The sequence below is a fragment of the Protopterus annectens genome, chromosome 11.part0 (assembly GCF_019279795.1).
Source record: "Protopterus annectens isolate FY-2018-M chromosome 11.part0, PAN1.0, whole genome shotgun sequence".
NCBI lineage: Eukaryota > Metazoa > Chordata > Ceratodontiformes > Protopteridae > Protopterus > Protopterus annectens.
Genome location: NC_056745.1, coordinates 212,738,874 through 212,762,908, shown reverse-complemented (window position 1 = coordinate 212,762,908; position 24,035 = coordinate 212,738,874). Strand labels below are relative to the sequence as shown.

Sequence of the window (24,035 nt, the reverse complement as noted above, 5' to 3'; positions counted from 1 at the left end):
GGTAAAGACCATGGAGGCTTCTTTACCAGACTCCGTAGTAGTGGGTACCAGTGTTGCCGAGGCCAATCTGGAGCTATCAAAATCATCCCTGGCCTGTCCTGTCTGACCTTTAACAGTACCTTTGGAAGAAGAGGGAGAGGTGGAAAGGCATACACATGAAGATTTGTCCAACTGAAAGACAGAGCATCCACTTTCCAAGCTGTGTGATGAAACCCCTTTGTGCAAAACTGTGGCAGCTGGTGGTTTAGTGGAGAAGCGAACAGATCTATGTCTGGAGTTCCCCATGACACTGTCAATTTCTGAAATACATGAAGATCCAGTTTCCACTCGTGGGGATCCATGATTTGTCTGCTTAACACATCTGCTAAGGAGTTCTGTGCTCCTGGCAGAAACCTTGCCTGAAGAGTTAGGTGCAAGCGTAGCGCAGTCTCCCATAAAATCATTGCTTGCCTGCATAGAGGATAAGAATGTGTTCCCCCTTGTTTATTGATGTACCACATGACAGTTGTGTTGTCTGTTAGAATCAACACCTGCCCTGGAAGAAGTAACTCCTTGAAAGCTAGTAATGCGAACTGGACTGCTAACATCTCCTTCATGTTGATATGTAGATGCTGTAGTCTGGCAGGCCACTTGTCTTGTATCCACTTTCCATTTAGATGAGCTCCCCAAGCAATGTCCGAGGCATCTGTCGTTAAAATCTGACTCGCCTCTGGCCGGGTCACAGAGAGTCCCTTGTTTAGGTGACATTCCTGAGCCCACCACAAAAATTCTCTTTGAAGGCAAGGTCTTATTTGAATGACAGTGTCTAAATCCTGGCAGTGCTGTGTCCATACATTTTTGAGATACCATTGTAACTTCCTCATATGCAGTTTGGCATTGGGAAGCACCAGAATACAAGATGCCATGAACCCTAATGCTTGAAGGACTGTCTTTGCAGTCAGCACGGACTGATGAGATAGTTGATGGAAGTAAAGTGATAGACTCTTTTGTTTGTCCGGGGTTAAAAAGGCCATCTGGGCTGCTGTATTCAGTCTCACACCCAGAAAGCACATGTCTTGAGAGGGTACTAGACTGGACTTTATTTCGTTCACAGAATACCCTAGGCATCTTAGCACTGCTATAACATATTCCAGATGCTGTAGAAGGTCTTCCTTTTCTTGAGCCAGAATCAGGCAGTAGTCGAAATAAGGATAGATTTGAATTCCTTGTAGCCTGAAGTAAGGTATCACTGGAGCCAGAACCTTTGGGAATACTCTGGGCGCAGTAGATAAGCCAAAGGGCAATGCAGAGAACTGATAATGAGAATCTCCAGCTCGAAACCGCAGATACTTCCTGTAACTTAGCCTGATAGGCACATGAAGGTAAGCTTCCTTGAGATCTAAAGTTACCATCCAGTGATCTTTGCCTAGCAGGGGTAAAAGCTGTTGTAACGTCAACATCTTGAACTTGGGAATGTCCAGATAAGTGTTGAGGAGAGATAAATCCAAAATAGGCCTCCACGTGTTCCCCTTCTGTGGTACTAGGAACATGCGAGAATAAAATCCTAGGCCCCTTTCTGATACAGGGACTGGCTGAATGGCCCCCATTTGGAGTAACTGAGAAACTTGCTCGTGAGCCTCTTTTCTTTGTGGAGGAGGAACGTCTGGCATGCCTTTGAAAGGGGGCATTGTATGGAAATAAAATCTGTAACCGTGGTGAATGATGTCCAACACCCATCTGTCTTGAGTAATTAAATTCCAATTTTCTTTGAAAAGAGACAGTCGTCCTCCCAAAGGAGCTGCCAGACGAGAATCTACTGGCAGCTGAAAAGGCAGGTCATTGGGTCTGTTTACGAAAGGACTGACCCCTGCCCTCACCAGAAGTCTGAGCAGGTGAACTCCCTGTTCTAGGCCTAAAAGAACCTTGAGCCCTGCCCCTACCACGTCTAGACCTACCCCTAGACTGGGAATCATAAGCAGGATATATCCACCCCTTAGCAGGCCAATTTCTACTAAACTTCGGTGGCTGTACCTGTAAAAAATCTTTAACAGTTTGCATAGACTTAGCTTTGTCCTCCATATTCTTTAAAACTGCTTCCACAGGTGAACCATAACAACACATCAGACTGTAAAGGAGCATCCAAAATCCTTGTCTTAACATGCTCAGCCAAATTTTGATCCCTCAACCAGGCATGCCTGCGAAGAACAGAACTAGTGGCAGCCACCCTCGAGGAGGCCTGCACAGCATCAAAACCACATTGCAAAGAATGCTTGCCCACTTGTTCAGACACATAAACTAAATCCAGCAATTCTTTACAATCAATACCTTCCGCCAAAGCATCCACCTTAGATTGCAATTGTGAAAGGAGATAATTTTGATATTTTAGCATGTGAAACTGACAATTCAACGCTCTCATGGCTAGAGTGGAAGAAGTATACACTGTCTTACCCCACCTATCCAATGCCCTTGCCTCTTTGTCAGTGGGAACAGGATTTTTAACCACATTCAACACAGGAGGTATAGCTAAGGGCCTATGCTGGGGTAAAAACAAGAATTCCCTAAGCCTCTTCCTGGAATCAGAGTAATCCCGGCCGTCCCATTTAAAGTGCTCCCTCATGGAATGCAGAGTCTCTGAAAATGAAAAATCCTCAGGAGGAGAAGCCGAAGGAGTGGCATCATCCACATCAGAATCAGAATAATGAGGATACTCCTGCAAATCTTCCGCAGAAGACTCAGAAGCCCCTGAACCCTGTTCAAAACTGTCAAACTCTGGTTCCACCCTAGGCCTCTTATCAGGAGGGCCCATAGAACCTCTAATCATAGTAATCAAATCTTCTGCCATTTTAAGCATATGTTTCATAGGTACAGAACCCGAAATGCTAGGAGAAGCCCCTACTGAAGCTGAACTTGGCCTACCTCTAAAAGAAGTTTTGGCAACAGAAGGAGAGGCTCTAACTACTTTGGGAAGAGAGGGAAGAATAGTTACCTGAGAAGCCCCCTCAGCCTGGCCTGCCTCCTGAGAGGGTACATCCTGTAACAGTAAAGTTTCTGCCTGAGACTCCATAGAAACTCCTGGCAAAACCTTTGGCTCCACTGAGCCTCCTAAAGAACCGACGTCCGGGACTGCCGGTTCATCAACCCTAGGCTTCCCAAACATTAATCTGGCACAGTCTAACCTCCTCTTAATAGTGCGTTTGTTAAACCTAGCACAAGAGCGGCAACCAACAACGTCATGCTCAGGCCCTAAACAAGGTATACACAATGTATGGTAATCCCTATGAGGAATTTGTTTCCCACAAGAAATACAGTTATTCACTTTTTCTGACATCCGGTTAAATACTGAGGCAAGAAAAAACCAAAATGTTCCCCAACGGGGTACTTAGCCAACTCTGATTCGGTCTGAAACTCCGGTTTCGGAAATATTTCAGAACGCCAACCTGCACTCGCAAAACTGCTTCTGCATCGGACCACGCGGCAAAAAAGACTGAGGATATGACGCCGGTCATGCGCATTAGTACCCTAACGTACTGACGTCAGTCTAATGCGCCCTGACCGACGTCAGCCTTATACTCTGGTATTCGGGCCGACTGGATGCGGACTATACCCAATAGTTAGGACTGCAGCAATGGAAAACGAAGAACATCGCCAGATGCTTTAATAGAATGTCCTTGCTTTCTGCTTGAATAACGCAGTCGTCCAGGTATGGATATATTTGAATCCCTCTTTGTCTGCAGTATGCAATTACTGGTGCCAGGCATTTTGTGAAGACCCTGGGCGCAGTAGACAAGCCAAAGGGCAGTGCAGAGAATTGGTAATGGGTTGAACCCGCTATAAATCGGAGGTACCTTCTGCAATTTTGTCTGATAGGGACATGCAGGTATGCCTCCTTGAGGTCCAACGTTACTAGCCAAGTCTTCTTGCCCAGCATGGGAAGAAGTTGCTGTAGTGTTAGCATCTTGAATTTGGGTACTTCCAGGTATGTGTTTAGAGTTGAGAGGTCCAGAATGGGTCTCCAGGCTTTGTCTTTTCGGGGAACGAGAAAGAGTATTGAGTAAAATCCTTGCCCTTGCTCCTGTCTAGGAACCTGTTGAATGGCTCTCATGTCCATGAAAGCTGAAATTTGCTTTTGAGCCTCTGCCCATTGATTTGGTGGCAGGTTTGGCATTCCTTTTATCCTTGGCAAAGTGTGAAAGTGGAATCTGTATCCTTGAGATACAATATTTAGGACCCATTTGTCTTGTGATGATGTGCCAGTTGTCTGCAAAAAGTGCTAGTTTTCCCCCAAGGGAGCTGCCAAGAGGGTTTTGCTTGGTAGTCTGAGGGGTAAGTCATTGTGTTTGTCTTCTGGTAGTTTGAGACCTGTCTTCTCCTCCTTTTTCGGTTGTGGCACCCCATTGTCGAGGCTGGTAAGAGCCTTGTGACTGGCCTCTTCCCCTTAGGCGTCTGTATGCCTCTCTGTGGTCTGGCAGAAGCTGGAAAGGACCAGTTTCTGGTTGGCCAATTTCTACTGAAACGAGGGGGTTGAACCTGTAAAAAATCCTTGATTGTCTGCATAGATTTTGCTTTATCCTCCATTTTCTTTAAAACCTCTTCTGCTTTTCACCAAATAAAACATCCTGCTGTAAAGGTGCATCCAATAACTTTGCTTTAACATGATCAGGTAAAGTTTGTTCTTTTAACCAAGCATGCCTACATATGACAGACCCTGTCACTGCTGCTCTACAAGAAGCTTCCAATGAATCAAATCCACATTGCAAAGTATGTTTTCCCACTTGATCAGCTGCATGCAACAAATCTTGCATTTCCTTGTAATCAGGCTGTTCTGTATGTGTGAGCATTTTTTGTTTTAATTGAGACATCAAATATTGTTGATATTTCAGCATGTGAAACTGACAATTTAAGGTCCGCATAGCTAGAGTAGCTGAGGTATATACTTTCTTTCCCCATCTGTCTAGTGCTCTACAATCCCTTTCAGAGGGCACAAGATATTTAGCAATAGAGGCCTTAACCCCTTTGGGACCCTGGGAAATGGTTTCTGGGTCAGCAACAGGGCTTTTATATAGGAATTTGTGAGAGTCAGGGACTCTGTAGTATCTGTCTGGTTTGGCTGGTGCAGGAGGTAGTGAATCTGGGTTAAGGCTAGATTCTGAATAAACATCATCCGCAATGTCTAACACGGGTGGAATAGCAAGTGGTCTGTGCTGGGGTTGTAAAAGGAACTCTGAACCTTTTCTTAGAATCAGAGTAATCCTGGCCTTCCCAGTGGAAATGTTCCCTCATGGTATGCAAGGTTTCCCCAAAAGAGTAGTCTTCTGGGGAGATGCAGAAGGGATAGACTCTTCAGCATCAGAGTCTTCATAAGGGGGAAAGGAATATTCCTGTTCCTCAGAAAAGTCTGAGGAAACTGAAACCTGGTCAGAGGAAGCGTAGTCCTCCTCCTGTCTTGGCCTTTTATCAGGAGGGGGATGGGAACCCCTGATTAGGGTAATTAAGTCTTCAGCCATCTTAAGCATCTGTTTCTTAGGCATGAGGCCTTGTACTAGAGACTGCTGTACAATCTTCTTTGTTTTTAAAGGAGTTTTCAGCTTTGCATAGGATTTAATAGCGAGTGTAGTCAGTCTGAAGGCACCTTCTGCAACTGAAGGCGTTTCAACTGCACCATCTCCTTCAGGCATGGAGTTGGAAGGGCCTAAAGGTAAAGGTTGTGGAGGCCTAGCAATCTCCGCTTGTGAATCGGATGTCGCCTGGGGTTCTAAATCGGCGGTCGTCAGGGGCTGTGTAGGCACCTCACTGAAAACCGGAGAACCGGCGACTGGCCTAGCAGAGGCCTCGGAGTCTGGTTTGGGTCTCGGCTGCCTGTCCTTATCTTTGCGTTTTTTATGCATTCCGGTCGTCGGTTGCTCTGACGGCATGGTATAATTAAATTTCCTACCAAAATAATGTCGGGCGAAATCAAACCGACGTTTAATAGTTCGTTTATTAAACCTAGCACAAAACCGACAACCTGTGACATCGTGGTCTGGGCCTAGGCAAGGAATACAATAAGAATGAAAGTCCTTATGAGGTATTTGCTTCCCACAAGAAATGCAATTGTTAACTTTTTCTTACATCGGACTGAGGCAAGAAAAGGTTCCCCAACGGGGTACTTAGCTTTATTGAAGACTTCGGTCTGAAATTCAATTTGAAAATCTCAGGAGTCGGCCGACTGGCACTTGCGAACTGCTTCTGCTTCGGGCACCGCGCGTCAAGAAAGACTGGAGAAAATGTCGTCGGATGCCTCTTATATACCCCTGGTTCACTGACGCCAGGGAAGAAGTGACGGCAACAGACGCCGGACCAAGACTTTGGAACTCTGGCCGACTGCGGGACCGCCTGACGGCAGGATAACCCAAGTGTGATGACTGCAGCAGTGTAACACGATGAACATGTGCTAGTTTTCCCCCTAAAGGTGCTGCCAGAAGATAAGTGCTTGGTGCAGGCAGGGGGAAGTCATTGTGACTGTTTCCTGTAAGGCTGTGATTTATCTTCTCCACTTTTGGAGGTAGAAGCACCCCATTGTTTAGACCTGTATGAACCTTGGGGCTGGAATCTGCCTCTTGGGCGTCTGTATCTGCCCCTTTGTGGTCTGTCTGACAATGGAAAGGACCAATTCTTTGTAGGCCAGTGTCTGCTAAATCTTGGAGGCTGTACCTGTAAGAAATCCTCGACTGTTTGCATAGATTTAGCTTTGTCCTCCATTTTCCTTAACACCTCTCCTGCTTTAACACCAAAGTATCATGCTGTAATTTTATTTATTTATTTATCATTTGCTGACCGGGAAAGTCCGACTAAGTTCCACAGAGCCTGTTTTCAGTGGAGGCCCGGGGAGAAATGCTCCAGATGCATGTCTTTGGAATGTGAGAGGAAACCGGAGTACCCGTAAGAAACCCACGCGAACACAGGGAGAACATGCAAACTCCACACAGAAGGCACCCCAGCCGAGAATCGAACAGGTGAACCTCTTGCTGTGAGGCGACAACGTTAACCGCTGCACCACTGCACCAATGGAGCATCTAATAATTTTGCTTTAACATGATCAGGTAGATTGTGTTCCTTTAACCAAGCATGCCTCCTAATGACAGAACCCGTGAAAGCGGCCCTGCAGGAGGCCTCCAATGAATCAAAACCACATTGCAAAGTATGCTTTCCAACTTGCTGAGCTGCATGCAATAAATCCTGCATTTCTTTGTTTTCTGCACATTCAGAATTTATCAACATTTTCTGTTTAAGCAGTGACATAACATATTGCTGATATTTGAGCATATGAAAAGTACAGTTGTGTATACCTACCATAAATGTAGATGTTCGAGTGTCTTCACTGTTGCAGTCATAACTGTAGGGGTACTCCTGCCAGCAGGCAGCCCGAGGTCGGCCAGAATATCAAAGTCTGGGTCCGGCGTCGGCTGTTACAGCTAGAACCCTGACGTCAGAGCGTATGGGTATAAGGCTGACAGCCGACGCCATCTTCTCCAGCCTTTCTTGCCCCTGATGTCAGAAGCCCCCATAAAACCAAAAGGTGTCCCAAAGGAAACACAAATACACCAGAAAGGTAGTGGAAAGGAAAACACAGTAAGCAAATAGAAACAAGAGGGGTCTGGAGGGAGGGAAACACCAACTGCAACAGTGAAGACACTCGAACATCTACATTTATGGTAGGTATACACAACTGTACTATGTTCTTCGTGTTTCACTGTTGCAGTCATAACTGTAGGGTAGAATCCCAAAGCTGAGAATACGGGAGGAGGTTATGAAGAAGGAGCAGCTAGAAGACCCTGCAAAACAGCAGAGGCAAAGCCTGCCCTAGACTTAGAGTACAAAGGGAGGTTATAGTGCTTGGAAAAAGTATGCACAGAGCTCCAAGTGGCAGCCTCCAGAATGCCCTTGGTAGGAACTCCTCTAAGAAAGGCTGCTGAAGTGGCAGCTGCCCTAGTAGAATGAGTCCTGACGGTACCTGGAATTTGTTTTCCATAAAGAGAGTAACAACATCTTATTCCATGAGCAATCCATTTGGAAATAGTTTGCTTAGAAATGGCTTTACCAAGAGAACTGGAAGCAAAAGAAATAAGCAATTGATCTGATTTTCTGAAACTTTTAGTTTTGTCCAGGTAAAAACGTAGCTGCCTGTGTACGTCTAATGAATGCAAAATCCTTTCCCCCCTATTTTGGGGTTTTGGAAAAAAGGTAGGAAGGTGAATAGTCTGATTTAGAGCCACTCTAGAAACTACCGTAGGCATAAATGTAGGATTGGTCCTCAAGGAAACTCTGTCCTGATGGAAAATGAGGTATGGTTCCACGGCCATGAGGGCTTGTAGCTCAGACACCCTTCTGGCAGAAGTCAAGGCCAACAAGATAGCTGTCTTCCAGGATAAGAACTTAATGTCCGCAGAGGCAGCAGGCTCAAAAGGAGGCAAAGTAAGCTTTTCCAAAACATAGTTGAGATCCCAAGGAGGGACAGGAGGAGTTCTAGGGGGTTTTAAATTCTTAGCTCCTCTCAGAAATTGTCTGACCAACTGGTGGGAAAAAATGGGAGGATCACAATTGTAATGTGCCGAAATAGCAGAAGCATGAATTTTAATGGAAGAAAATGAAAGACCTTTAATCAAAAGGTCTGAGAGATAAAGTAAAATAGATGAGATATCTGGTATTAAAGGATCAGAGCCACGATCCTGCATCCAAATACAAAATCTTTTCCATTTAGAAGCATAAGATTTCCTTGTACTAGGACGCCTAGCTTCCAAAAGAACATCTAAAACTTGTTTAGGAAGAGAAGAAGGGATCAATTGCCTTTGATGAGCCAAGCTGCCAGACAGAGAGTCTTGATTTGAGAGTGAAATACCTGACCCTGATGCTGGGACAGTAGAGAATGGGTCAGAGGAAGACTCCAAGGAGGTACCAAGGAAAGATGTAGTAGAGTAGGGTACCAAAACTGACATGGCCAATTCGGAGCTATCAAAATGATCAGTCTGGGTTAGTCTAGCTTTATCTTTAGCAATACCCGAGGAAGAAGAGGAAGTGGAGGGAAGGCATACCCCGAAAGATTCCTCCAACTGAATGACAGGGCGTGAACTTTCCAAGCTGTCTTGTGGAAGGACCTGGTGCAAAAGAGAGGCAACTGATGGTTGAGATGAGATGCAAATAGATCTATCTGAGGACAGCCCCAAACTGCCGTTATCTTGCTGAATAAGTTGGGGTCCAACATCCATTTGTGAGGATCCAAAATGTTTCTGCTTAGGCTGTCTGCGAAGAGATTTTGTTTTCCTGGAATGAACTGTGCCTGAAGATCCAGATTCAACTTTAGGGCTGTATCCCATAAGGTCATGGCAAGTCTGCAAAGGGGGAGTGAGAGCCCCCTTGCTTGTTTATGTACCACATGACTGTGGTGTTGTCTGTTCGAATTAGCAGAGGTCCTGGCTTCAAAAGGGTCTGGAAGGCTAGAAGAGCATTTTGGACTGCTAACATTTCCTTCAAGTTGATGTGCCATAGAAGGTGTTTGTTTGTCCAAGAACCCTGTTGGCATTTGTCTAGAAAATGAGCTCCCCATGCATAATCCGAGGCGTCCGTGGTTATGGTCTGAGTAGGTTGAGGCAGACGAAAGAGCTTGCCTTCGTTCAAAACACACGCCCTGGACCACCAAAGGAATTCCTTCTGGAGGCAGGGAATCAGTGGAATCATTGTATCCAGACTGTGACAATGTTGAGACCATACACTCTTTAGGTACCATTGAAGTTTCCTCATGTGAAGCCTCGCATTTGGAATCAACAGGATGCAAGAGGCCATGTAGCCCAGAGCCTGCAGGAATTTCCTTGCAGTGAGCTGAGTTAATGCTGCCAAGGTCTTGAAGATTGAAGCCAGCTGTAACTGTTTTTCTGGAGTGAGGAAGGCTTTCTGTAAACTTGTGTCCAAAAGAGCTCCCAAGAAGATCATTTGTTGAGACGGAATCAAATGTGACTTTTTTATGTTCACTGAGAATCCCAGTAGTAGGAGAAGACGTTGAACAAAATGCAGATGTTGAAGTAGAAGGTCTTTGCTGTCTGCCTGAATTAGACAGTCGTCCAGATAGGGGTAAATCTGAATCCCCTGAAGTCTGCAGTAAGCTACTACTGGAGCCAGGCATTTGGTAAAAACTCTGGGTGCAGTAGATAAGCCAAATGGCAGTACAGAGAATTGGAAGTGTCTCGAGCCTGCCTTGAATCTGAGGTACTTTCTGCAATGTTGCCTTATGGGGACGTGTAAGTAAGCCTCTTTTAAGTCCAATGTTACCATCCAAGAATTTTGAGCGAGCATTGGAAGAAGTTGTTGAAGTGTAAGCATCTTGAATTTTGGAATTTCCAAAAAGGTGTTTAATATTGAGAGGTCCAGAATAGGTCTCCAGGAGTTTTGTTTTCTTGGGACCAGAAAAAGTCTTGAATAAAAACCTTTCCCCACCTCTAGAGGTGGAACAGGTTCTATGGCCCTTAAGGCTAATAAGGCGTCCACCTGATTTAAGGCCTCTGTCCACTGATGTTTTGGCAGATCTGGCCAGCCTGAAGGCCTTGGCAGAGTGTGAAAGTGGAATCTGTAACCTTTCAAAATCACGTCTAACACCCATTTGTCCTGGGTAATGTGAGTCCAATTTTGGTAAAAAAGAGAAAGTTTTCCTCCGAGAGGGGCATCCAGGGAAGGAGGACCTGAAGCCCAACAGAGGGAGTCATTGAATCTGCTTTCTTTGGGTTTGAGATCTGTCTTCTCCCCTTCTAGGTGAAGAAGCAGTCCACTGTCTAGATCTGTAGGAGGCCTGAGCCCTACCTCTGGAGCATCTATATCTTCCCCTTTGAGGCCTGTCAGAGGTGGGAAAAAAACAATTTTTGGAGGGCCAATTTCTAGAAAATCTAGGAGGCTGAACCTGCAAGAAATCTTTTACAGTCTGCATAGACTTGGCTTTTTCTTCCATCTTTTTAATAACCTCCTCAGCCTTAGACCCAAATAAGACATCATGCTGAACAGGGGCATCTAACAATTTTGCCTTAACTTTGTCAGGTAGATTCTGCTCTCGAAGCCAGGCATGTCTTCTGATAACAGTACCAGAGGCAGCCGCCCTGCAAGAAGCCTCTAAGGCATCAAAACCACAGTGTAAACTATGTTTGCTGACTTGTTCAGTAGCATGCAACACATCCTGTAATTCCTTGTCCTCAGCACATGCAGGAAAGGCAGAAATCCTTTGTTTTAAAACAGATAAAAGAAACTGCTGATACTTAAACATGTGAAACTGGCAGTTTAAAGCTCTAATAGAAAGGGTGGCTGAAGTATAAACCTTTTTGCCCCACCTGTCCAAGGCACGAGAATCCTTCTCAGAGGGGATAGGATTCTTACAGGAGGCGGCCTTAGCAGCCTTGGAACCTTGCGAAATAGTTTCAGGATCAGCAGAAGGGTTCTTGAATAAGAATTGATGAGAATCAGGGACCCTGTAAAATCTATCAGGCTTAGAGGGAGCAGGCGGCATGGAATCAGGATTCAAGTTAGCTTCAGAGAAGGCATCATCCACAATGTCAAGTACAGGAGGAATAGCTAAAGGCCTGTGCTGAGGGAGAAGAAGGAATTCCCTGAGTCTCTTTTTGGAAGCAGAATAATCCTGACCTTCCCAATGAAAATGCTCCCTCATCTCATGCAAGGTTTCCCCAAAAGAGAAATCTTCAGGGGGAGAGGCAGAGGGAACAGAATCTTCTGCATCCGAATCCTCATAAGGAGGGAAGGAGTAATCCTGATCAGAGGAAGAAACAGAAGATACAGAAGCCTGATCAGAGGAATCATAAGGGATATCCTGTCTAGGCCTTTTCTCAGGAGGAGGGTGAGAGCCCCTTATCATAGTTAATAAATCCTCAGCCACCCGAAGTAATTGCTTCTGAGTCTTAGGGGCTGAATCCGAAGAAGCTTGAGCAGAAAGTCTGGGTTTAACAGGAGTCTTTGACTTAGCTTTTGTCTTTGTGGAGATAGTAATGTGTGAAGGCCTGAAGACCCCCTCAGAAGCCGGTACCTGCACAGCGGTTCCGGACCCATCTGAAGGAGCGACGTCCGAAGGTCCTGCAGCAGACAAATTACTAGGCCTAGTTGGCTCACCATGTGAGTCCGTGTCGGCCATCTGTTCTGAAGTGGCGGACGACAGGGGCTGCAAAAGCGCCTCACTGACGACCGCCGAACCCGAAGCTGGCTCCGGCTGCAACGTATCCTGTTTGGACCTCGGAGGCCTGTCCTTGTCTTTGCGCTTCTTCTGTAATCCGGTAGTCAGTTCCGATGACATTCTACAATTAAATCGTCTACCGAAGTAATTCAAGGCCCAATCGTACCTACGCTTGATAGTGCGAGAATTAAACCTGGCACAGAACCGACAACAAGAAACGTCGTGGTCAGGGCCTAAGCAAGGTAGACAGTAAGAGTGGAAATCTTTATGAGGTATTTGTTTTCCACACGATACACAATTATTAACTTTTTCTGACATCGGAGGAGCAAGAAAAGGTTTCCAACGGGTACTTAGCTTTGAGAAGAGAAGTAGAAAACTTTGGACCGACGACAATCACACCACGTTGTCTTGGCGCCAACCAACAACTAGCGAACTGCTTTGCACCGCACGGCAAGAAAGACTGGAGAAGATGGCGTCGGCTGTCAGCCTTATACCCATACGCTCTGACGTCATGGTTCCAGCTGTAACAGCCGACGCCGGACCCAGACTTTGATATTCTGGCCGACCTCGGGCTGCCTGCCGGCAGGAGTACCCCTACAGTTATGACTGCAACAGTGAAACACGAAGAACATCTGGCAATTTAAAGCCCTTATAGCCAAGGTAGCAGAAGTGTAAATCTTTTTTCCCCATCTGTCCAGAGCCCTAGAATCCCTGTCAGAGGGGGTAGGGTTTTTTGCAGTGGAAGCCTTGACCCCTTTGGGGCCCTGAGAGATAGTTTCAGGGTCAGCAGCAGGGTTTTTGGAAAGGAATTTATGAGAGTCAGGGACCCTGTAGTACCTGTCCGGCTTAACAGGAGCTGGAGGTAAGGAGTCAGGGGTCAGACTGGACTCTGAAAATACATCTACAATGTCTAACACGGGTGGAACAGCTAGGGGCCTGTGTTGTGGAAGTAAAAGGAAGTCTCTGAGCCTTTTCTTAGACTCTGAATAATCTTGGCTCTCCCAGTGGAAATGTTCCCTCATGGTATGTAAGGTTTCCCCAAAAGAATAATCCTCAGGAGGAGAGGCTGAAGGGATAGATTCTTCAGCATCACAATCCTCATAGGGAGGAAGAGAGTATTCCAGATCAGAAGAGGAATCAGAAGAAATGGAAACCTGATCTGAAGATTCATATTATGTCTCTTGCCTAGGCCTTTTATCAGGAGGGGGATGGGAACCCCTGATCAAAGTAATTAAGTCTTCGGCCATTTTGAGCATCTGTTTTTTAGGCATGGAGGCCTGACCATGAGGCTGCTGTACTTGTTTCTTTGTCTTTGCCTTTGTAGGTAGAGTTGCTTTAATGTATAATTGAGTAGGTCTGAAAACACCCTCAGAAGCCGATGCCTGCTCAGTGGCTCCGGACCCATCTGAGGGAATTGTTTCCGAAGGTCCAATACCCTGAGCTTCCAGCGGCCTAATCGACTCCACATGGGAGTCTGCAGTGGCCTGCGATTCCAAAGTAGCGGGCATCAGGGGCTGCGGAAGTGCCTCACTGAGAACCGGCGAACTGGCTTAAAGGAAGCCTTGTCGTTGGTTTTGGACCTTGGATGCCTGTCCCTTTCTTTTTGTTGTGAATTCCGGTAGCCAGATGGCTATCCGATGGCATAGTGTAATTAAATCTTCTGCCAAAATAGTGAAATGCAAAATCGTACAGATGCTTAATAGCGCGTTGGTTAAATCTAGCACAAAACCGACAACTAACAACGTCGTGGTCAGGGCCTAGGCAAGGAATACAGTAAGAATGAAAGTCCTTATGAGGTATTTGCTTCCCACAAGAAATACAATTATTAACTTTTTCTGACATCGGTCTGGAGCAAGAAAAAAGTTTTCCCCAATGGGGTACTTAGCTTTTAATGAAGACTTCGAATCTGAAATTCGAACACGAAAATTTCAGGAGTCGGCCGACCGGCACTTGCAAACTGCTTCTGCTTTGGGCACCGCGCGGCAAGAAAGACTGAAGAAAATGGCGTTGGCTGCATCTTTTATACCCCTGGCGCACTGACGTCAGGGAGGAGGCGACAGCAACCGACGCCGGACCTAGACTTTGGAATTCAGGCCTACTGAGGGTAGCCTGCCAGCAGGATAACCCAAGTGTAATGACTGCAACAGTGAAACATGAAGAATATCTGGAAGTGAAATCTTTAGAACAGGGAATGAGCAAATTACTTAGAAATAAATGAAATTTGTGGTGACAATACATACAGAATCTTAATGTTCAAGAGGAGGAGTGAATTTTAAGGGAAGACAGGAACTGAGCAATTCATATACTCTCTTGGAGTGAATTCAATTTTTTAACAAGAAAACGTGTAACTCCATGTAATTAAAGTAAATATTATGGTTTGCATCCTTTTCTTTTGCTGTACAAGAACATATGTTTCTTTCTAAAAATGTCATGTTTAATTTAAAAAAAAAAAAAAAAAAAAAAAAAAAAAAAGGAGGCGGGTCACGGGTCTCTCGATTGCCTTTTAAGAAGCACACAAGTAGTATTGCAGTATTAAATTTACAGCCATCACCAAAGCCTGGAAACAGGTCATGCTTTGAACTTTTACTCCAAATATTTAAATGCAAACAAGGCCATCTAAAACGTTCTGCAAAACTCCAGAAAGTGGTATCAGACAACTACAAAAGGCTTAACAGAGCTGGCTCCTTTTTCTGTCCAACACAGGAGTTTTTACTTTTTCTTAAGTTACATCATAAGGGAAAGCATCTGAAATATAAAGTTTCAAAATAAGACTCAAATATTATGCACAGCGGAGGAAAGGGTCATATTTTCCCAACAGTAATCATTAGATCTCTAACTGGAAGAGGAAGAGGTCCACAGGTTGTCAAAAACAAATGGTGGTGAAAGCTGGAAGAGCATGGCCAAATCAAAAAAAAAAAAAAGAGTAACACCTTCAAAGAAACAAAGAGCTTCTACTATGTCTGTTGAGGGACTGGAAAGAATAGTTCCAAACCCTCAACTGTACCACATATGCCCTTACAAAACATGTGCAAAGAAGGAAAAAATGATGCATCACAGGTGACACTGCGTGATTGTTAGCCTTTTGGTATTTTCAGTATCCCATTTTTTTTTACTTTAAAAAAAGACCACAGCAATGACAATGACTAGAACCCAAAGATATATGCATAAGGAGGCAACAAAATCAGTCTACTTCAAGCCTTTAGATGCTAATCAATTTCAAAGGTCACCCAAACCCTTCTTTAAAAAATATTTTATGAACCATTTTCTTTTTCTTTATGAAGAAAATGACACCTGCAAAAGTTATGTCTTGACTGCAATTTTCGCTGCTCTAAGATTAGGTAAAGTGATAACAAAAGTTGAAAATTACCTCAGCTACAGTGGTCATGGGTTTAAATTTTCTTTTCCTGACTAGATCTAATCTTACACAGGGCCTAAAATGATCTGCTCTGTTCTTTTCATCACCGTACCCTAATATTAACTTTCTCTTTCCAACTTCCTTTCATTTCTACCATTTGCTCTTACTGTCTCCAATCAAGATCTGGCTTCCTCATGAACCCTTTTACTGACAATTACAGTCAAATATGTGATAAATATCAAGCACCTACTAGAATTCGTCCATAGGTTTCTCTCATAATGAAAAAATATCAGTACAGCCTTGTATCTTTTTATTAAAAATTTCTTTTTGTTTGTTATCATTTCTGCAGCTGATGTGGATATGTGCTCAAGCTTTACTCACCTGCTCTGAGACGTCCCTAGGGCCCTCCTGGGGTTGTCATCACAAGTAGCTGAAATCTCCTCCAAGAGCTGTAGTAATGAAAAAGAATGTGACCTGTCAATATTCTTTAGGAAAATGAACATGTCTGCCTGATTTATAATGGTTAAAAATAACAGACAATTTTTCTTCTAAAAACATACAATGTGCACCTACACTTTTTCTACTTTTGACTGTAATATGGAAGAACATGGCATACCTGTGTAATGTGGTACCATGTTCTGACACACTGTGTTTTATAGTGTCCATCAAAATGAAACCAGCTAAAATCTAGTTGTGAATTTTCAGCATCAATGCGCAACTTACAGATTAACTACTGTCAAAGGCAAAGCCATAAGAATACAAACCAGAAGTCACTAACAGTTTGGCCAGAATCTTATCTCTCAATTAGCAGAGATATCATCTTTTCAAGGTACTGGCCACATATATATCAGTTTACAAGTGGCACACTTTCGCATTCCTTTCAACTTCTTGCAGTCATCAGCAGCAAAGGAAAAGGTGCTCAACACTTAAGGTTAGGATACTAATCACCTCCTACACCTGTTTAAAGAGGCTGGCATTAGACAAAACTCCACCTGCTGTAATACATTGTCACAATAAGGAATGAGGCAACAGTACTTCCTCGCAGCAGATATCAGAAAGTGGCTTTTACAATCAGCTGGGTTGGGGGGTGCATTTTAGCACAGCCTTCTTTCTCTCTTTCATATGTCACTTAAAATCTGAAGTGCCCACACCCACTGTTTGCACATTCCCTTTGGTCTGAGCCTCACATTCCTGCACCAGGATTAAAGGACACATGCCTCCAGTTCTTTGATCCACATAACCAAGGTCTGCACTTGGCAAGAAAATATACTGAGGTTAAAACTCTAAAGTACACTTAAAATTGCTACTGCTATGATTCGCAGCTAGGGCATCCTATATAAAGAGGGGGAGGGAGAACAAATACGGCACCCCCTGAAAATGCTCACTCAGACAGTAACCTATACTGTTAATTATGTATATTAACTCTGCATTTTATTTTGAAAGCTCTTTGCAGTGGGTAAAAGTTTTGAAAAAATCTTAATAATTTTCCCAAAAGACCCAAGAGGCATAAGGAGGCATGAAAAACAGACAGCAAACTCCAAACCAGACTATACCAAAAATACTGTCTCTTCCAAAGGATTCTATAGCTCTGGCACATGGGTTCCAACAGTGCTTAGTACAAAAAAGTCTGCAGAGATGCCCACTGTGAAGATGTTCTTAAAATGTATACTTGAGGCAGCCACTCTCCTAGTGTACACTGTTAGCTTTATAGTGACAAATGACGAAAATTAATTCATATGAAGAAAATCTGCATATAAAATATGGAACTTTCTTTGCCAGATACAAAGGAAATAAACAGCTGTATTCTTAATGTTATGTACCCCGTGAGTGGGGAAGGGATACAGCTAAGACTATGCACACTCATAGTGAAGAGAATACACCCACCCACACAGGCACACTTTCAGCACCCAGAAAGAATACCAAGATATAAATGTAAGCTCTGGAAGACAACTATTTCAGAATATTAATCCTTGATCTTTCCATGTTAAATTTCACCAGCAAGCAAGGTATAAAGAAGAAAACTAAAAATGAGTAGAGGATCCCCACCTCCTCACTTCTACTGAGTGTGTAGCTGCAGCCCACTTAATTTTATCCAACTTGTGGAGGGAGCAGAGTACTCAAACTTCAACCCTATCTCTAAAGAATTCAATTTACTGGTATGTGATTATTGGTAGTGGGAATAACCACAAGACGATGCCCTGGCAGGTACCTCGTTCCCAGGACTCCTTCCCTGCAGAGAGACCTTTCTGCTTGTTCGGGTATCATTTGACCACCTGTCTGATCTCATTAGGAAAGACCCAACCATCAAAAGTGCTTCCCAATACTGTAAGAATAGAAAGTTCTCAGTTTCACGTGCAAGTGATTCTCCAACAAACTTTACTGGAAAAGCTCACTCAGACTTTGCCAGAGATTTATGTGAGGGAAAGGTTAGTTTGTTTTTGCTTTCGTGTAATTTGTATTGCTTCACTACCTTCTTCTATTTCGTACACTCTGGTTTAGTTTCTTTACTCTGTTTTACTTGTATTCTGCATTTAACTGCATATTTAAACTAGAAGAGACCACAACTGTCTCTCTTGTGAGTCACGCAGAAATTAAATTTTCCTCCATTCTCCCACTGGTGCTGTTGTGTTTTCAAACTCATCTTTCTTTCTAGTTACCTGCACCTTATGTTAATTTGACCATATATTTCCTTCCCTCTCCACTTTTACTGGCTATTGCGAGTAAGCACAAAATTATCATTTTGTGAAATCACTCCCCTTCAGCTATTTGAATGTATTGGCCATACCACTGTATTTAGTGTTGCCACCTATCCGTTTTTTTTTTTTTTGCTGACTATCCAGAAATCAACTGATTGGTAGTCTGGAAAACACTGTACAAACTCCGTTATTCTGTTTCAGAAAAGACACAGATTATCAAAGTTTGTTAAATCTAAGGTTTACGATGCTTTTTTACAAAAAGCATAGTAAATCCGCAGGGAAAAAAAAAAAAAACATCACAATGTCACAAATGAAAGTGGGCAGAGAATGGACGGGGTTATATGAGTTGCAAGGGGCCATGGCCTGTGTCTGGTTTTGCTACAACGAAAGCTTCCTTAAAGCCAGAATACAAAGCGCCCACCCTTCCAATCTATCTTGCTCTTTTAAAATTAGTGGCTCCCCACTTAACAGCTAAAGCTTAAGTTATCCCCTCTGTCATATCTAACTGCTTACTGCACACTGCAACTCTTAGAATATTAACTCATTTTTTCCATCTTGCATTTAAAATCTGAAACATCTACTCCCAAACCACCAATTTACTGGACAGGCCACATTCTGCCTTCGAGTAGTTATCTTGGGATTAGTGCTTCTGTTTTGCTTCAGGTGAATGAATGAGCACAGGAACATTATTTCCTGAAGGTTGCTGATCACCAGAAAACCTAATTACTGCCATCTTGGAATTTGGGCTTCTATTTTGCTCCTGGCGAGTGAAAGAGCAGAGTGCATTGACTCCTGTTTCTGATTGGGCACTAACTGTCTGTGTTGGACCTTCTTGACTGGTCTGGTTGCTATTCAAGGCATCGGACAGGAAAAAGCTACAACAAGCCTACAGACCCTTGCATCAGCTGGGACAAAACTATTGATCACCACAGAGCCTGTGTTCTGCTGCTCATCTTGAGGTTGGTGCGACTGTGTTGATTCTGGTGAGAGAAGAATCAAAGGTAGACTGTATCCTAAGCAGCATGAAGCTGTGGTAAGACCAGCACTTACTTATCAGTTTCCCCTTGTGTGTTTGGCAGTGCCCTGTATAGACGTAGACACCTTGAGTTGACACTTTTCTGTAAAAGCCCCTTTGAAAATAAAACAATATCTAGTTGCACACAAGGCAACTAGTTTGCAGTGACAAGCACTACCCTCAAGCTGCAAACCAGATACTCTTGACATTATTTTATATTCTCATTCCAATCATCTAATCAATAAAAAAGGGCCTGTTGCTATGGGTATGAACTTTCTCACTATCTCAGTTACCAGCTTGGTGGATATGGGCATCCTGAGGCAATGTAGAGATTGCCTCATGTTTACTGACAACCAGCTAATTCTGAAACTGAAATGGCATGTGAGAGATGTATTTACACAATGTCACTGGAGACGAATCTCTCGCACAGAAACACTTATAATGTCATTAAGGTTTGCCAGAAGCACACATGCTGAACCCATCACATGTAAAGTTTCAATCAAATGCATAGACCCACATATGATGAAGCACTACATTTTAACTTTCCTAAACCCCAAAGATCTCCTAGATGACACATAACAAAAACCATCAGCTGCACCAAATGCACTCTTTCAAAAGAACATCCACAACAACATATACAGCCACATCTCACGGAGCCTCTACTTATAAGGCAAGCCATCACACAATACAACATTCTGGTCACTGGAGACTCCATTGTGAGACATAGTGATGGCCCTCTCAGCAGGCTGAGTAAGGAGAAAGTCATGTACAGTTGCTTATCAGAGGCCAGGATCTGCCAAATTACCCATGCACTCAGGTCCCTGGACCACAACTACCAATATGACTCGGTCATAGTCTCTGTGGGTGTAAATGAGCTGAGACATACAAGTGGATATATAAAGTTTAAACAACCCTGTTAAAATGCCAGGTTTTTGAGATATAAAAAAAACGAGACCACAATAAATCATTTCAAAACTTTTCCCACCTTTAACGTGACCTATAACCTGTGCAATTCAATTGAAAAACAAACAACTCTGTTAGGAGAAAAAATATAAAAAAAATAAAACACATCCAATAAGCTGGTTGCATAAGTGTGCACACCCTTAAACTAATACTTTGTTGAAGCATCTTTTGATTTAATTACACCATTCAGTCTTACTGGGAACACACATGCCATCAATTATAGAGATTCTGATTAACCCCAAATAAAGTTCAGCTGTCCTAGTAGGATTTTTCCTGATGTTTACTCAGTTGCCTGCTACAGCAAAAGCCATGGTTTGCAGAGAACTTACAAGGTATCAATCAGGAGAAGGGTATAAAAAATGTCCACAGCATTGGATATACCATGGAACACAGTGAAGACAGTCATCAAAAAGTGGAGAAAATAGTGACGTTGCAAAGAACTGGATGTCCCTCCAAAACTGATGAAAAGACAAGATGACAAGTGGTCAGGGAGACTGCCAAGAGACTTACAGCAACACTGAAGGAGCTGCAGGAATTTCTGGCAAGTACTGGTTGTGTACTACATGTGACAACAATCTCCCATATTGTCTGTATGTCTGGGCTATGGGATAAGGGTGCAAGACAGAAGCCTTTTCTTACACAGAAAAACATCCAGGTCTGGCTAAAATTTGCAAAATAATACATCAAGTCTCCCAAAAGCATGTGGGAAAATGTGTTATGGTCTGAAGAGACCAAGGTTGAACTTATTGGCCGGAATTCCAAAAGGTACATTTGGCGCAAAAACACTTTGCATCACCAAAAGAACACCATCCCCAAGGTGAAGCATGGTGGTGGCAGTATCAAGCTTTGGGGTTGCTCTTCTTAAGCTGGCACTTGGGCTTTAGTCAAGGTGGAGGGAATTATGAACGGTTCCAAATACCAGTCGCTTTTGGCCCAAAACTTTCAGGTGTCTGCTAGAAAGCTGAGATGAAGAGAAATTTCACCTTTCAACATGACAATGACCCCAAACATACATCCAAATCAACAAAAGAATGGCTTCACCAGATGAAAATTAAAGTTTCTGAATGGCCTAGCCAGAGCCCAGACCTGAATCCAAAAGAAAATCTGTGGGGTGACCTGAAGAGGGCTGTGCACAAGAGATGCCCTCTCAATCTGACAGATTTGGAGGGCTTTTTCAAGGAAGAGTGGGCAAATATTGCCAAGTCAAGATATGCCATGCTGACAGACTCCTAACCAAGAAGGCTGAAAGATGTAATGAAATCAAAAGATGCTTCAACAAAGTATTAGTTTAAGGGTGTGCACACTTATGGAACCAGCTTATTGTACTTTTCTTATTTTTTATATTTTTCCCCTAACAGATTTGTTTGTTTTTCAATTGAACTGTACAGGATATAGGTCGCACTGAAGGTGGGAAAACTTTTGAAATGATTTATTGTGGTCTCATTTTTTACATCATAAAAACCTGGCATTTTAACAGGGGTGTGTAAACTTTTTATATTCACTGTACCTCCCGACACTATGATGACAGACATCATGGAGCTCTTGGAGTGTGTGTCCCAGGCTGGTATAAACCTAGCAGTGAGCAGCATTTTACTTTTTCCAAGGAGGACGCCTCAATACGAAAAGAAAATGACTGACTTTAATAATTGGCTAAGTTTTTGTGTCATTCTAAGGGGGTGCAATATTTAGCAGCATGGAAGGAGATGGTCAACAGACTCCACTGCTTTGCCAGGGATAGCCTGTACCTCACCCCTCTAAGCTTTCAAATATTAGCTAAAACATTGTCCTCCCAATACTGCCTTTTTAGGAAATGCCAAACTGAAAAGTACAGTTTTGTACCTACCATAAATGTAGATGTCTGATAGACATGCAACTGCAGTCATAACATGTGGGTTGTCCTGCCTCAGGCAGCCGTCGGTCGGCCGGATTCTAAAGTCTGGGTCCGACGTCGGCTGATGTCGCATTTCTCTCCGACTTCAGAGCGGCTGGAGTACATAAGCATCAGCCGACGCCATTTTCTTCAGTGTTTCTTGCCCCAGAGGCCAGGTGCCCTCCAAGGAAGGCTGTAATCAAATTGGAAGACAAAAACAGGATTCCAGACAAATAAATGAGCAATAAAACAAATACACCATAACAGATATCCCCAGCTAAGAGTAACAGGGATAGGAGTGGACCCTAGGCATAGAGGGGTATGGAGGAGGGAAAATCAACTGCAGTTGCATGTCTATCGGACATCTACATTTATGGTAGGTACAAAACTGTACTATGTCCTTCAAGAATGCAACTGCAGTCATAACATGTGGGTAGAATACCATAGCTTAGCTGGGGGAGGAATGCTCTAGGAAAAAGATGGTGTGGCAATCAAACCCTGCAGGACTGCCGAAGCAAAGCCTGCTCTGGATCTGGAGTATAGAGGATGATTGTAGTGTTTGGAGAATGTATGCACGGAGCTCCATGTAGCAGCTTCTAGAATGTCCTTAGTAGGCACCCCTCTTAAGAATGCTGTAGAGGTGGCTGTAGCTCTGGTGGAATGTGGTCTGACATTGGCTGGAACAGTCTTTCCATGAAAGGAATAACAGAATTTGATGCAATGTCCAATCCATTTTGAAATAGTCTGTTTTGAAATTGCTTTTCCTTGGACTGCAGCAGCGTAAGCCACAAAAAGTTGTTCAGACTTCCTACTGGCCTTGGTTCTGTCCAGGTAGTATCGAAGTTGTCTGTGAATGTCCAAGGTATGCAACAGTCTTTCCCCCTTATTCTCAGGATTGGGGAAGAAAGCAGGCAGATGAATGGCTTGATTTAAAGAAACCCTAGATACCACCTTTGGCATAAAAGTAGGGTTGGTCCTTAATGAAACCCTGTCTCTGTGAAAAATTATGAACGGTGGTATTGCCATTAGGGCCTGTAGTTCAAACCCTTCTTGCTGAGGTAATTGCCAACAGGAAAGCTGTCTTCCATGAGAGAAATTGCAAGTCAACTGAAGCTGCTGGTTCAAATGGAGGTAGAGTCAGTTTTTCTAGGACAAAATTGAGGTCCCAGGCTGGCACTGGGGCCTTTCTTGGTGGCTTAATGTTCTTGATTCCCCTGAGGAATTGCCTTAGCAAAGGTTGTGAAAAAACAGGAGGATCAGTGTTATATCTAGCTGAAATAGCTGATGCATGTATCTTTATGGAAGAATATGAGAGGCCGTTCTTTAACATATCTGCCAAATATTCCAAGATGAGTGGGATGTTCAACAATGATGCATCATGTCCCTTGCTGGTATTCCAATTGCTGAATCTTTTCCACTTTGCTAAGTAAACCTTTCTGGTGGATGGTCTCCGAGCCTCTGTTAGTATCCTCTGAACTTCCTTGGAGAGAGATAGGTTGAGGTTATTTATGGGATCTCCCAGGCTGTTAGCTGCAGTGTCTGAAGGTTTGGATGCACTGTTTCGAAATTGTGTTGAGTCAAAAGTAGAGGAAATTGGGGAAGGGCCCACCTCCTGGTGTGACATATGCTCCGTAGTAGTGGATACCAGTGTTGTCTTGGCCAATCCGGAGCTATTATGATTCCCTTGGGTCTCTCTGCTTTGATCTTTAGTAATACTGAGGTCATCAGTGGCAGAGGTGGGAATGCATAGATTGTTAGGAAGTTCCAGTTGAATGAGAGAGCATCTATCTTCCAAGCTTTGGGATGGTATGTCCTTGTGCAGAATTTTTGTAGAAGATGGTTGAGGTGAGAGGCAAATAGGTCCACTTCTGGCCTGCCCCATGTCGAAGTGAGTTGTGTGAAGACCTTCGGATGTAACCTCCACTCGTGTGGATCTGTGCAATTCCTGCTTAGGCTGTCCGCCA

The 24,035-nt window shown here is 43.7% G+C and overlaps 1 protein-coding gene across 1 annotated transcript in view; it reads right to left on the bottom strand.

The window, feature by feature from the left end:
• The window catches only part of USP44 (ubiquitin specific peptidase 44), an 802,083-nt gene that overhangs the window by 551,289 nt on the left and 226,759 nt on the right, over nucleotides 1-24,035 (bottom strand). Inside the window, exon 2 of the mRNA XM_044087634.1 lies at nucleotides 15,909-15,976. The gene's annotated coding sequence lies outside the window, so the exon portion shown is untranslated. The remainder of the gene's footprint in view (nucleotides 1-15,908; nucleotides 15,977-24,035) is intronic.